Genomic DNA, 14776 nt, shown 5'->3' with positions numbered 1-14776 from the left:
ACTGACACTAACATTTGCTCCAATGGTGATGGTAGCTCCTTGGAGGTGCATTCAAACTACATTTTTCCTCCCATACTACATTGTTGGTGTGCATTCAAACTTTCAAACATAATTCCCCATGGCAAATGCGAAACCCTAAATTTTCCCCTAGTTATGCCTAAAACCCTAAACCCAATTATCCCTCCAATCATCTATCCATAAAACTCTAAAATCTTTCCCTATTACATTCCATAACATCCCCATCCATTTATCTCTCTTAACAAAAAGTAATATCTCAAACAGACCAAGCCCCCCCTCTCATTTTTATGATTCCTACTCCCTCATTCATTTTCTAGCCCATAAGGTCATCTCCCATCCCCTCACTCCTAAATCACTCTCACTCGTTCCATTAATACAACCTCAAGCCTTGCAAACATGGACAAAGAAGATCAAGACTATTAGGAGGAGGAAAACATAGACAATGACACCTCAACAGATAGAGCTAGGCATCAAAGAAAACCACACAAGGGAGGCAAAATTATCAGAGAAGAGCCATCAAACCTTAGAGAATTGCAGGCCTCTTAGTTGGCTATCACTTGTTTCAGATATCTTAGCTGCTATGAGTTTTGTGAGTAGGTAGAGAGAGTTCAACACCACCCTAAGCTCACTAGAATTTTTGTAGCTCATCTTTAGGACAACAAGGTGACCCTTGCTGGGTAACATTCACAGTCTCACCTTCGATCATTACAGATGCAACCAGGATTCTGAATGTAGGGGAGAAGTGGTACAAGGCATAGGACTTAGATGAACACTATTATGAGCCTTATATTAAACCTTGGTATAGAAATGAGGTGAAAAGACTTTTTCCTTTCAGATTTTTTGAAGACAACTATGTCCCCATGATGAAAATCATCATGAAATATTTCACTTGTGATGGTAGATTTAATAGGCTGTACACTTATCACATTAATACTTTCATGCATTTTACCAGGGTGAGGATGTTAAACTGCCCTTATTTCTTGTTCAGGAATATTGAGAAGATGGCTCATTTTATCTAGAAGAAGCCATACCCTCAGCAGATGAGAAGTCTCTATCATTATTCTTTGACCAAGATGATTGTGCTTCATCACCTTAGCCTCCTCAACATCTCTTTGGAGACATTTATTGCTGATGACATCTTCAGGGGTCCTCAAATTCCTCCACCAGTGTCTCAAGAAGCAGGGGAACCTTCTAGCAGTGCTCAAGCGAAAATAGATGAGGAGGCCAAAGAGACTAGAACTACTGAGGTGCCCGGGACTTACATGACATATCAGATGGGCACAAGGAGATTGCTTGCAACTGATAGGAAAGTTTCTACTCCCTGGGATGTGGAAGGGACCTTGCCTTCTTCATGAGCCCATAGCAAAATGATTGCTCCATAGGATGTGGAAGGGGCTTTGCCTTCTTCATCAACACAACAGGTACAGGTGCAACAATTGCACAAAGGGAAGGAAAAGATGCAGAAGGAGAGTTGTGATGATGAGGAGAAAGAGAGGGACTTTGATTTGACAGAGCATGACGAGCCAGAGTAGCCTTACACTCATCATGGCATGGGAATAATTGACTTAGAGGCTTAGGATGAGGAAACAATAAAGGACATCATCATACAAGAAAAGGACGATGAATTCCAAGCTTTGATGGATAATTTGGAGAGGTCCAAGTATGTCATCACATATTTGGAACAAGAAAACAAGTAGTTGAGTGACAAGCAAGTCCTCATGGAGCTAGAACTTCTCAAAGTAAAACGACAAGGTGACAAAGAGGCATAGGTCACTTTGACTGCTATTGAGAAGGATATTGAAGATGATAGAGAGACTTGGCTTAACAGAGTCAATTTGCACCTAGAGAAGTTGTTGCAGAAGGCCAATAAAGACAACCAGATGATCAGACACATGGCCTACCATTACTGCACTCGAAACAAAATTTGCAACATGAGGGTCAAAAAGATGAAAGCTAGGCTAAGGCGGGCTCTAAAAGGAAAAAAGGAGGAGGATAGGCTTAGGTTGCTTGCTGAATATTCCTTGGCTCATCAGGATACTTGATGATGGTGCTTCTCACCAATTTTGGGCAAGTTTGGAAGAATTTTCGTCATTTGCAAATTTTGAAATTTTACACAAAGAAAATCTGCCTTAACACGCAACACCACTGGCACTAAGCTTTTCCTAGGGGCACTCAATTCACAAATGGTTTTCATTTTTGTTTTCAAAGTGATGATTACATGTACCCTACGGATTTTCTATGTTTTTGGGGCAGAACTAGTCCACTAAAAGGTCAAAAAACACCCTAAAAATGACCTTTCTGCCACTTTTTGGACACACAGAAGCAGTCTTGGGAGAATCAAGTTTTGAGGGGTCAAATGAGCTTTGAATGCCACAATTCTAGGTGTTTTTGAAAGTAGACTTGAATACCTTTCGAATGAGCTACCATGAGCTCAATTGGGATGCCTGGAAGGCCTCCAAAAGGGACCTGAAAGTGGCGCTGCGCGTAGGGCAAATTTTGCACAGGATGGCTATTTTCCATTCTTTTGACTGTGTTCTTGGATTTTCTCCCATGGAGGATGTTTTATTGATGTAAATGTTGACTTGGCTTGTAAATATGATAGATAATTAGTAGTAGAGGGTAGATGCATTGCATTAAAAGTCAGTTTGAGCTCAAATGAATCAGTTTTTCACTTTTAGAGGCAAGTTGTTAAGATGCCTATATTCCTGTTTATTATTCAGTGTTGGTTAGATTAGATCGTCATCTTAGGGATTCAAACCTTGAGGATGGGAGGAGGTTGAAAAAAAGCCTATATCTTCTTCTTCTTTCTCATTGTAAAGGGTTGGACTCAGCTAGATGCTCAGACCTTGATTGTACATCATTTTGTAGCAGTTTAGAAGGAGATTCATAAGAATTGCAACTATTTTTATGGGATCCATGTGGTATGGAGTTTTAGTACAGTTTATTCTTTTGTGATCATATGTTAATGTGTTTTGTGTATTTCGTTAACCATTTCATTACTTCTAAGTGAATGCTTTCAAGTTGATAGGCAAAATTCATTACATCAGTGCTCTACTTTGGGAAAATATTCACCATTTCATGTTTTGTACAGTCTAGGAAGGATCCATGATAATCACATGCTGTTCCTAGCCTCTCACCAGTCTTAAAACATCTTGCCCATCAAGCCCTAGAGTGCTAAACCTTATGCCTACCTTGTCCCATTGAACACCCTGCAATTTTGACCTAATTCGCTAGCCCTAAACTGTCCAGCTCCTCCTGATCTAGCAAAACCCCTTCAAAATCCAAATCAAAACTTTGTGCTACTATCCCTAGCCTAATATATTTTTCCTGATCCAGTCATCTTGGTTGGGATCCTTACGGAGAGAGCCATCCCTTGGCCTAGTAGGGATAGCTACTTCGCTAAGCATGGTTTGTGGTTACCCTGGCATTGCCTTCCTTCAGACTGAGGTTCAATCCAGGTGATAACAAACTCATTGAAAGGGAAAATCACAATGGAAAATTAGAATGTGAAGTAGTGGGTATAAGAAAAGAACTTGAGAAGACAAAATATTTGAATCTTAGATTTGCTAAAGGATCAAAAACCTTAGATGAAATCATTAAGGTTCAGCGTTCTCCTCTTATAAATACTGGTCTTGGACACATTGGAGAAACATCCCAACCAGAACAGCCATCACTAGAAGTTATCGTTATGTAGCAAAAACCATTGAACAATGCTTTAATCGTCAACAAAAGCCTAAAGGTACTCCCTAGGTAGATCATGCTCATTTTACTCCAAGGGTGAACATCAATAGAAGCACCAACCAAAAGGTGAACAATACAAAATATTTTATGATCACAAAAACTTCTTCTTTGATGGAAAATGTATTTCATGCCATAATTTTGGTCATAAAGTTGCTCAATGTGTTGCTTACAAAACTATCATCACTAGAGAAGCAAGAAAACAAAGCAATGTGACAGGGAATCAAGAAAAGCTCTTATAATAACTTTTCTGCTCTTGAAGATGAAATTGAATGTTCATTTTGAAATAACTTTGGTCATGAAGAATCTGAATGCAGGAGCAAGTTTTGGCCAGCAATTGAAAAGGAGCAAACATCATCAAATTCCAAGGTATGGAAAAAGAAGGAATTTCAATCAGAAAGATGTGGCATAGCTTTGCTCGTAAAAGGACAAGAAAATCAGTGGTACATTGATAGAGGATGCTCTAAACACATGACAGGTGATAAAGATAAACCTCTTTCATTCAAAGCTTTAGAAAAGGAAAAGAATGTCTCTTTTAGAAATGACACACAAGCTATCATTAAGGGTAAAGGTCCTATTTATTTAAAATAAAAGCTTAAAGCTGTAAATGTTATGTATGTTGATTGTTTAAATCATAACTTGTCAAGTGTTAGTCAAATGTGTGATCAAAGAAATGAAGTTGTGTTTTGATCAAAAGAATGTGTGGTTTGTGAGCTTGACACGGGAAAAACCATAATCAAAGGAAAAATAACTCCAAGAAATATATATATATACTAAAAGGAGGTCAAGAACAATGTTGTTTAAACAAAGCATGTAGGCTCAAGGCAGTTCGTGATCTTCCAGATATCATCATCCCAGAAAATACCTTCTGCAAACCATGTCAATTCGGTAAGAAAACTAGAGTTAAATTCAATGCCAAAGAAGAATTACCAAGTAAGCCTCTTGAACTCATTCATACTGATTTATGTGGCCCAACAAGGAAAAATTCACCTCATGGAGAAAAATAATACATTTTATTCATTGATTATTTTTCTAGACTGTGCTGGATTGGTTTACTAATGCATAAAGATGAAGCATTTGAAAATTTTAACATCTTCAAAGCTTTAGTTGAAAATGAATTAGATCTAAAAATAAATGTCTCGGATCTGATCAGGGAGGAGAATTCAACTCAGATAATTTTTTTGAATTTTGTGAATAACATGAAATAAAGAGACATTTTTTTGTTGCGAGAACTCCTCAACAGAATGGCGTGGTGGAAAGAATGAATAGAAAAATTCAATAAATGTCTCAAGCAATGCTTGATGAGTCTAGAACTCCTGGCACCTTATATTATGCTCTTAGCCTACAAGATGATACCAGAATACCAAATATGCAAAGAAATATACCCAGAACATAGAACAATGAGAAATAACAACAAGTACTTTATTATTCAAAAAGCAATGTTCACTTGCCTCTTCGAGGGGGCAACCTCCAATAGAGTTGAGCTCAATTACAAAATAAGACATCATGCTCCTCGAGGGGAGTCTCTATCCTTTATATAGGATTCATACATGAAATACCATGGGGCAATAACATGGTTCTTATTAATACCATCTATCTAATACCATGGCCCATTTGCAACTAACTATGGTCCCTTCATTAAATACAGGTTAACCACTTACAATTATTAATATGGGATTTATTGACTCTTTACTTAACTATAAGTATGACTTGATCCTATTACATAAATAAGGGGGTTAGGGTTGGGCCCTAACACCTTATGGGGTGAAGCTGCACATACTGTAGTAAATGTTAGACTCCGTCTTGTCAGCCCGCTGCAGTCAAATTCACCAAGGTTCATTTCTCGTCATTTATAGTCATGAATGGCGAAGATTATTTAAGAGTTTTTAGGTCTAGGGTTTTGTTGACTTAGTCGCATGAAAGGTTCAGTTTCCATTGCTAACTTTCATCGTCAATAAGGCTTGAGATTGATTCTTCTTCAAAACCCTGTTTTGAAGAAGAAATCATTAAATGTGTTTTTTAGAATATGTAATTTGTCAAAATGTTTCAAATTCTCCAGCGCTTCAAATGGCAGCAGCTTCAGCAGCTCCTGTCCCTGCAAAAGCACAAACAAAAATAACATCATCAGCAATCAGAGACAAAGAAATCAAACAAAACAGAGTTTTGCAGCCAAATGTCAGAATGCCAAATTATACAACGCGCCCAGCTGTTTGGCGGAGTTGATGGTTATAATCTTGAAAGTGAACCATGTGTGGCTTGTAGCTAGCCAGACATTGGCAAGAAAACTCATGCTTCCTCTCGTAGATAAGGCACAACATAATCAACCTTTGAGTGTGGATCCAAAATTTGTTAATGGACTAAGAAGTCTTCTCTGTAATTCGAGTTTGGACAAAGGCAATCACTGGAGAGGGAACAATGTGATGGAGTAAAGGTCGAATTAGAGAAGCAGAGAGCGAAAATTTGTTTACAGAACGATGGAGTGGAGGTGCGCGCTACCCATACAAGGTGTGCGCTACGCACATAGTGCACGCTACATACTGGGCCTCACCAGCCAGTGTAAAAAACTACAGGTGCTACGCACATAGCGTGCGCTACGCGTTGGGTTCGTGCGCTACGTACAAAATGACAGAGCCCAGAAAATTTTTGTCTTGCGCCCAATTTCTTATCAAATCGGCTCCATCGACTTGCAAGTAGGCTTCTAAAGGTTGCTCAGTATATTTTAGCATGATTGTGGTGTTATTAATGTTGGGAAAGAAAGAATGCATGGAAGCACATGCTCTGCTAAAGAAACACGGTTTTGATGTGAGTTCTTATGGGACGGGAGCTCATGTGAAATTGCCTGGTCCAGCAATAAGGGAGCCGAACGTATATGACTTTGGCGCTCCTTACAGAAGAATGTTTGATGATCTAAAATGTAAAGATCCTGAATTATATAAAAGAAATGGTCTTCTCCAAATGATAAAATGAAATCTGAATGTGAAAATGGCACCACAGTGCTGTCAGGAAAATTTTGTTGATGGTCCATTTGATGTCATTTTCACTTTTGAGGAGAGGATGGATGCCTTCACATCTCTGAATGGCTTAGCTTGCAAGTTTTACTGTATCACTCAACGCCTACAGTTCATTTAGAGACATAGATTTCCACCTGGACTCAGTTTTTTGGCTTCAACGACAAAATAATGGCTTTGTAAGCTACTTTAGCGCGTGATCAAGTCTAATTCAGGTTTGTAACAACTGGGCATCAGCTGGCACGGAATTTAGAAGCGCAGTCACTGAATGACCTTGGTTTTTCCAAGAGATATGTCCGGTGCCTACAGATATCTGAGGTTGTGAAACAGCATGAAGGATTTGATTGATTTTAGTCGGGAACATAACATGGGGCCAATTGCAAGTTTAAACAATTTCCCTCATTAGATTTCTTCTAACCTGCAAAGTCAGCAGATGCAGCAAGGAGATCCTATTGGAAACATTGAAGGATTAGTTTCAGACCATAGCAGTGTAAAAAAAAAAAAAAAATCTGATGCCTGGTAATATGAACAATCATCTAAAAAATTATGTTAGTGGAATTGTTAATAATTCTTCTCACAATGCTACAGCCCTGAAAAACTATCAAAATCTCTTGCACCAAAATTCAATGACATCTTGTTCCTTTGGTGGCTCAACGCAAACACCACCATGCAATTCTTTACAAAGCGCATCTCACTCTATTCTATTTCAGGGTGGAGCTTTATCTTCAATGCCAGGAACCCTGCAAAATACCTCTCTTATTGGTTTGTCCAATTCTATTCAGCAGAACTCTGTGGGTGGAAACCTGCTGCAGCAAACATATCCACAGTCATCCCAGGGCAATCAACCTTATCCACAGCAAGTAATACAGCAGTTGTTGCAAGAAATGATGAATAATGGAGGAACATCACAGCAGGCATTGGTTGGGTAAGGCTTAAATGGAAATGTTGGGAATATGCTTAATGGTTCGACTGGATCTGGGGGCCTGGGCATTGGTTCTGGTGCAGTGCGAAGTGGTGCTGACTTGAAGTTGCTTCAGAATTATGATTGAACATGCATGGCAATCCCTTAGGAAAAAGCGCACTACCGATTTCCAGTTGTTCCTCGATAACGGATTACTGCAAGATTTTCCTCCTCCATTGACAATTGCAACATTATCTTGCAACCATGCAACCCTCTCCGGGCACAGTTTTCATCATGAGCTGGAATTGGCAGAATTTTAGTTTAAAGGCTATTATTATTAAAATTTGTTTTATTCAAATAACAAATGTAACGTGGCAGTCAGAGATCTAAAGGCTAATTTGAAATGAAGATATTCATCACAGCAGAAGAATAGGATTCGATCTCCTATTAAGGGCTTCAGTTAAATCTCCAAGTGGATCTGCACTCCCAATATTTGTCTCTTAATTGGCCATCAGAGGATTTCAAGGGAAACGTTGGTTTTTTTTTTTAGAACAGAAAAATAGTTTTTTCTATTTCTGCAATTTCAGTTGAAACAACGCCCTTTTTGTTGGGTCGATCTGTTTTCTTCTAGTATAGTTTATTTAATGTATTAAAAATTTTTTTTGAAAAAAAAGAGGGATAATTCTGAGGTGTGCGTGGAGGAGAGCTGAGAGCTTTATTGTACAGTTGTTTGACATAGATTATTAAAGAGTACAACTCTGATTTATAAGATTCCTGTGGCTTGAAATTTGGCATATTTTTTTCTCTGTTTCATATGTATCTTGTAATACTTTTTCATTTCATTCATAAATCGTCTTCAATTTGAATGTTTTTTAGTAAGAAGGGTAAAATTCAGCTTACTGCTTTGCCCTGGAGAAGCATTCATGTTTTGTGTTTCTTCCTCTGTCTGAAAGGGATTCATGCATTAATGCCCCTTTCAGCTTTCTTAACAGTCCTTCCATTTCATATAATTTCAGTTTGGATGCTTAAGCTCTTGCCTACCTTGCCTTATGGAGTAATCTGTGTCCTTGATTAAATCTCTGCTCTTGCTGTCTTTGCCCCACACAGCCCAGAAACCCCATCATTTATTAAAAACCCTCATTGATATCTATTTACTAGCCTAAGATCAGCATTCACTATAGGTCATCTTAGCCCCTTTGAAGACCTTTTGCCGAGATAGACCCGGAGAGAGCCCTCTCCTGTCCTCGTAGGGCTAGCTACGAGGCTGAGCTTGGTTTGATGTGGCCTTGAGTTTTGCCTTCCTCAGCCTGAGGCAGATTTGGGCGCTAATAGTAAATATTCTCAACAAATCTCATGTACGTGTAAATAGTGATCAAACTCCATATGAACTTTGGTATGGTAATCCTCCTACTATAAAACACTTCAGAGTTTTTGAAAGAAAATGTTTCATAAAAAAGACTGATGAAAAAATTGGTAAGTTTGAACCCAGAGAAGATGAAGGAATATTTCTTGGTTATTCATCTATAAGTAAAGGATACAAATGTTATAATAAGAGTCTTTGAAAAATTGTTTAATGCATTGATGTTTTAATCGATGAATCATGTAGAAATCTAGAACATGTGACATTTGCAAAGGAAGATGATCATGATGAAGACAGTGAATGATATCCCATATCAAATAGAAATGATATACAGGAAGAAACAAATGAAGCATCAGAAGAAGATACATCTGATAGGGAAAAGGATCCATCCAGGTATGCTCAAAAGAATCATCCAAAATCTCAAATTTTAGGAGAAAAAGTGTTTGGAGTATAGACAAGAAGAACTCTTGTAGGAGCTTCTAGTTATCTAGCATTATTGTCCTCCATAGAACCAAAAAATGTTAATGAAGCTAGCATAGATAAATGTTGGGTTAAGGCCATGGATGAAGAACTTGACCAAATTGAAAAGAATGATACTTAGGAATTAGTTCCTAGACCTCATGATAAAAATGTTATAGGAACAAAATGGATATTCAAGAATAAGTTGAATGAAAATGGAGAGGTTATTAGAAATAAAACAAGGCTTTTTTGTAAAGGGTATTCTCAACAATAAGGTATAGACTTTGAAGAAACTTTTGCACCTATTGCTAGACTTGAGGCCATAAAAATGTCTCTCTTTCAATTTTTCAAAAATTCAAACTGTATCAAATGGATGTAAAATCTGAATTTCTTAATGGAGATTTAGAAGAAGAAGTATATGTTGAACAACCAAGAGGATTCATTCTAGGAAATGATGCAAATATTGTATGCAAACTCAAAAAGGCTCCATATGAACTGAAACAAGTTCCAGGGGCATGGTATTATCGTCTTGACAAGTACCTTCAACAGCAAGGTTTCACAAAAGGATCTGCAAACAACAACTTATATACAAAAATTGAGAATGATAAACTACTAATTATTGTTATTTATGTTGATGATATCATCTTTGGCAGTGATGGAGAATCTATGACTCAAAACTTTGCGTCTTTTATGCAGCAAGAATTTGAAATGTTTTTACTTGGAGAACTAACTTATTTTCTTGGTCTACAACTACAACAAACAAAAGATGACATCTTTCTTTCACAAATTAAATATCTTAAATAGATTCTGAAGAAGTACAAAATGGAAGGTTCTAAACCAGTATGTACTCCAATGGTAACATGATGTAGTCTTAGTTCTAAGGATGAATCTCCTACAGTGAATCAACCAACATACATATCTATGATTGGAAGTCTACATTATCTAAGAGGTACCAGACCGTATATCATGCATGCAATAGGAATTGTTGGAAGATTCCAGGCCAATCCAAAGGAATCACATCTTCAAGCTTTAAAAAGAATATTCAAATATATCCAAGGAACTGAAGACTTTGGTCTATGGTATCCTAAAGATATAGATCTCAGTCTTCATGCATATACAGATGCGGATTGGGCTGGAAATGTTGATGACCGAAAAAGAACTAGTGGAGGTGTATTCCATATGGGATCATGATTAGTATCTTGGTTCAGCAAGAAACAAAGCTCGTTTGCCTTATCTACAACTAAAGCAAAATATGTAGATGTTGCATCTTGTTGCACACAACTACTATGGATGATGCAAACATTAGAAGATATTCAAATCACATGTTCTCCATCCATCTCCATTCTATGTGATAATATAAGTGCTATTAGTATTTCGAAAAATACATTCATGCACTCCAAGACCAAGCACATACCTGTTACCGGGAATAGTGTCTATGCAGAACTGCTAATCCCACTAAGGCTAGTGGCTACCTTAGAAACAAACAAAGTAAAGACTACTTTCATTTTCCTTTATGAGAGATAGATGAGAGAAGAATAAAGGAGACCAACCTTTGTCTTGTGCTTGGTTCCTTGCTCGATTCCTCTCTCTTCTGATAGTCCTTTGCTACTTGCTTCCTTGTATACCCAGCTTCACAGAGTACCTGTAGAATCAAAGCAGCACAATACTATATGAGAACATAGATCTATTACAATAAACAATCTAGGATCAGATGTAAATTGACCATACAAATGCATAAAACATAAATCACACAAGAGTATGGAGGAAAACTTGAATAGATTTATTGATAATAAAGAAAGAGCCAAGAGAGTTACAACCAAATGTTCTAACCTAGCATCATCCTCTCAGCAAGAAGAAGCCCTTCTTCACCTCATGACAAGCTTAGATCACCCAACACTATGATATTGCACCAATAAACCAGCAGCACTTCCTCACAAGATACAAAATTCCAGCCTCTGGATCTCTGGGATGAGGGATCCATATATAGATGTCTGCAAGGGAGATGATTCAGCTTTTGAGAGTTGATTAGTGTCTTCTCTCTGATAGTTCTTGATTCCACTTGGAGATTAATGATCTCTTACTCATCCCTAGTCGAATTCAGAGAGGCAAGTGTCACAGGAGACGTTTCTGGAAGATTCCATGCTCCTCCACCTCGCGGATTGACCCTGCCATTTGTCCCTTCTCGCCCATCGCACCCCATAGAATGGCTCTTTGAAATGCATCGCACCTACTATGCGTATTTAGGCGGGATGCAGCGCACTTTGCCTATGGAGCAAGTGAAATGGTCCAGTTTTGACCAGTTCTGAGTAGTTTTTCATGGAGAACTTCTGGGAGAAGATGTAATCAGTTGACCTTGTTCCTTTAGGGGATGGAACAACACTTTTAGGGACTTAAGAGCCCTTGGTTTATTGACATTTATGATTGGGGTTGCTTTGCCCAAAAATGTCTATAACAGTTGCCCCCTAAAGCATGAGGTCGTAAATTTGTTGATGTCGGGTGAAATGCTTTATCATGAGGATCTGAAGTTCTTTCAAGCTGGAAGGAGACCTGTAATAAGATACAATACAATACATTATCTTCATAATATTTTCATGATCTAGCTGAGGCGGGCATTCCCATGCTCAGCTTTATAAATTCATTTTCATGTACGTGAGATAGACAATCATTTGAGTGTAGACTGATGATTCTGATAGAGCCATCATCCCTTAGACTGGATGATTATCTGTGCAGCAATGATGTACATTTGATTTCTTTATTTTCCTGAATATATATCGCAGCCTGGATGGATGAAACTAGATCCGGGGTCTTCAATCTCGTTCGATCTTCACTCAAAGTACAAGTCAATCCATGTGAGAGATGTTCTGGTGTCGAACATGGAAAGACATCGTCTGATTACCAGCCAATGATGTAAGTTGTTAATAGGCGCGAGAGGAATCACCGATAATGATGATGACCCTCAAGGTACTACAGTACAATTCACGTGGTGTGAATAGAGGACTTGGCGTTAAACACCACGCAAAATCTTTCGGTCGAAGGCCATTGATGTAAACCTATCGCCGGAAGTGAGAAACTTGCCATTGAGGCATGCAAGTTTCAAAGTACTAAAAGGGTTGTTCCTAGATCGACTTCTTGGATAATGAGCTGATGTCAACAAGAAGTGATCTGTCATAGGAGGGCCTTAGTGAATCCCACATCAATGACACGGAACGGAGCAAATGATTTTAATGGAGGTGAAGATGATCTGGTGATATACGGTTCAGGGTGGCGGTCATGAAAGAATGGAGCGAAGATGTATTATAGTGGGTGAGACACAGGTGAATTCTCTGAATGACTTCTCTTGAACATATCAGTGACACTAACATGATGGATTGGTAGCATTAACCCCAAAGGTGGATGGTGTGATGGAACCATAGTGATGTGACCGGTTAATGGAACAACCCAACCCGACTTGGATGCGGAGTGAAAGTGTCATGTTCAAGAGCGACTTGCTACCAATAAAGTTTCTTCAAGTTTTCTTCCCAATTTTTCCCCAGTCATTACTGACCAGTACCTCTTTATTTTTGTCAAGCTTGAGGAGGATAACATATGCTTGTTCTATAATTTTCCCTTCGGGCAAACCCATCGCTATGTTTTAACGAGCCTAGCGATAGTGAAACTCGCTCTTGTCTGCTATGGACAAGTTTGTCACTATTAGGTTTTAACGAGTTTAATGACAAAGATAACTCGTTCCTTTTCAATTTTAGAGAGTCTGAAAAGGGACGTAAAGGAAACTCCAAAGATGCTTTTTCGTCATCTAATCCCTTAATTCCGAAAAAGTATAAAATAATACAGAAGGGATGAATTTTCGGTACTTTTAACGAGCCGAACAAAACAAGCGCTCTATCTTTTTGTGTAATAATCCCTCAGGTCCAAAAAGATTAAAATCTAAAGGAGGGATAACACTTCCGGTCACTTTAACGAGCTAGAGAGGCCAATGGCTCGGCAATATTTTCATATATTACGAGTCAGTTGAAAAGAGCTTAAAGGAGACTCGTCTTTGAGGAACGAGTGATAAATTCGGGTAGCAGCTGATTCCAGGCAAGATTTGGAATTTCCCAATCACGGCAGTGTTACAAATAATGGCTAACAGGATCACTCTTCGCAGCTATTCCTCAAAAGTGGTAAACAATCAAGTGGAGGTGAATGATCGGCCAATACAGAGTGGAGGTGATGATGAGAACACAACCAAGGCTTTAAAGGCTGAAGTACTACATTCACAATGGTTATTTACCAAAAATTGGTACATTTTTTAATGAGCTTAAACGCTGGGGGAAACATTTGCTCATGACTTATGTTTATTTTTTAACGAGCTTGAACTATGTGCTAAAACTGCTCGATATAATGGTCATTTCTTGACTTTACCATTAATAGCTTTGTTCCTTCAAAGGTTGTACTACATGCTCAATCGCTTCATCAAACTAGTTAGAAATGAACAATATATGTTTGAAAAATGAGTTAAGACACTAATATTTTACTTGAATTATGTAAAAAGTAATTTAAAAGTTCTTTTACCTCTCATTTTACCATTTCATTTGAACTTTGACTTGTTGGAGCTTTGGAGGTGTTTTCCCCCTTGATTTTCACCAGCTGATTTGGGGAGATTCTGTGGACTATTTTTGGTGCCGTCTGGACCAAGTAGGAGCTAAACCTGAGCTCTTTCATTTCATCCTTTCCATTTTGCATTCTGAGTCCGATTTCTGGTTTTTCTGAGCCTCTGGGGTTTGAAAAACTCGCCCTGGCTGCATCGCACCCTTTGTACATTGAAAGGTGCATTGCATGTTGGCCTATCCACTGGACAGTTAGCATGCAACACACCCAGAACAATGCTGGAGGTGCGATGGGCGCAAAGCGGGAAATTTGTGCACAGTATTCAATGGAAATTTTTGCCTGTTTCTCACCAAATCCAGATCTAAATCTTCTCTTGTTTGTTTTCAAAGATTCATTGGAGCAAAATGACCATTACTTGGTGAGAACGTGAGCATGAAGAAGAGGACATGCTTGCTTTACATGATCCCGCTACCGTAAATGCACTGTGGAACTGTGGCCTGCTGAAGTTTTTTCGCATTTCTAGCATGAGGCAACAAATCAAATTGCTATAGTATTTGCTCGATGCTTGGGACCCTGCCAGCCAAGTGTTCTAGATTAGGGGCAAATCCATCCCCTTGACTGTCGTGGACATCTATTTTCAGACCGACTTATCAAGGCGGGGTGCCCCTATCTCCTTATCAGGTTTTGCCCATGGGGATGAATCTG

At 38.5% G+C, this 14776-nt stretch overlaps 1 pseudogene; it reads left to right on the top strand.

Annotated features, from left to right (window-relative positions):
- The first annotated feature begins 7276 nt into the window (after positions 1–7276).
- On the top strand, positions 7277–7813 carry LOC149210005 (uncharacterized; annotated as a pseudogene).
- The last annotated feature ends 6963 nt before the right edge of the window (positions 7814–14776 follow it).

This window comes from Pinus tabuliformis, chromosome 1_2 (genome assembly GCF_031772625.1).
Source record: "Pinus tabuliformis cultivar Carrire ecotype Pingquan chromosome 1_2, CPIR1, whole genome shotgun sequence".
Taxonomy (NCBI): Eukaryota; Viridiplantae; Streptophyta; class Pinopsida; order Pinales; family Pinaceae; genus Pinus; species Pinus tabuliformis.
This window is presented reverse-complemented; position numbering and strand designations above follow the sequence as displayed.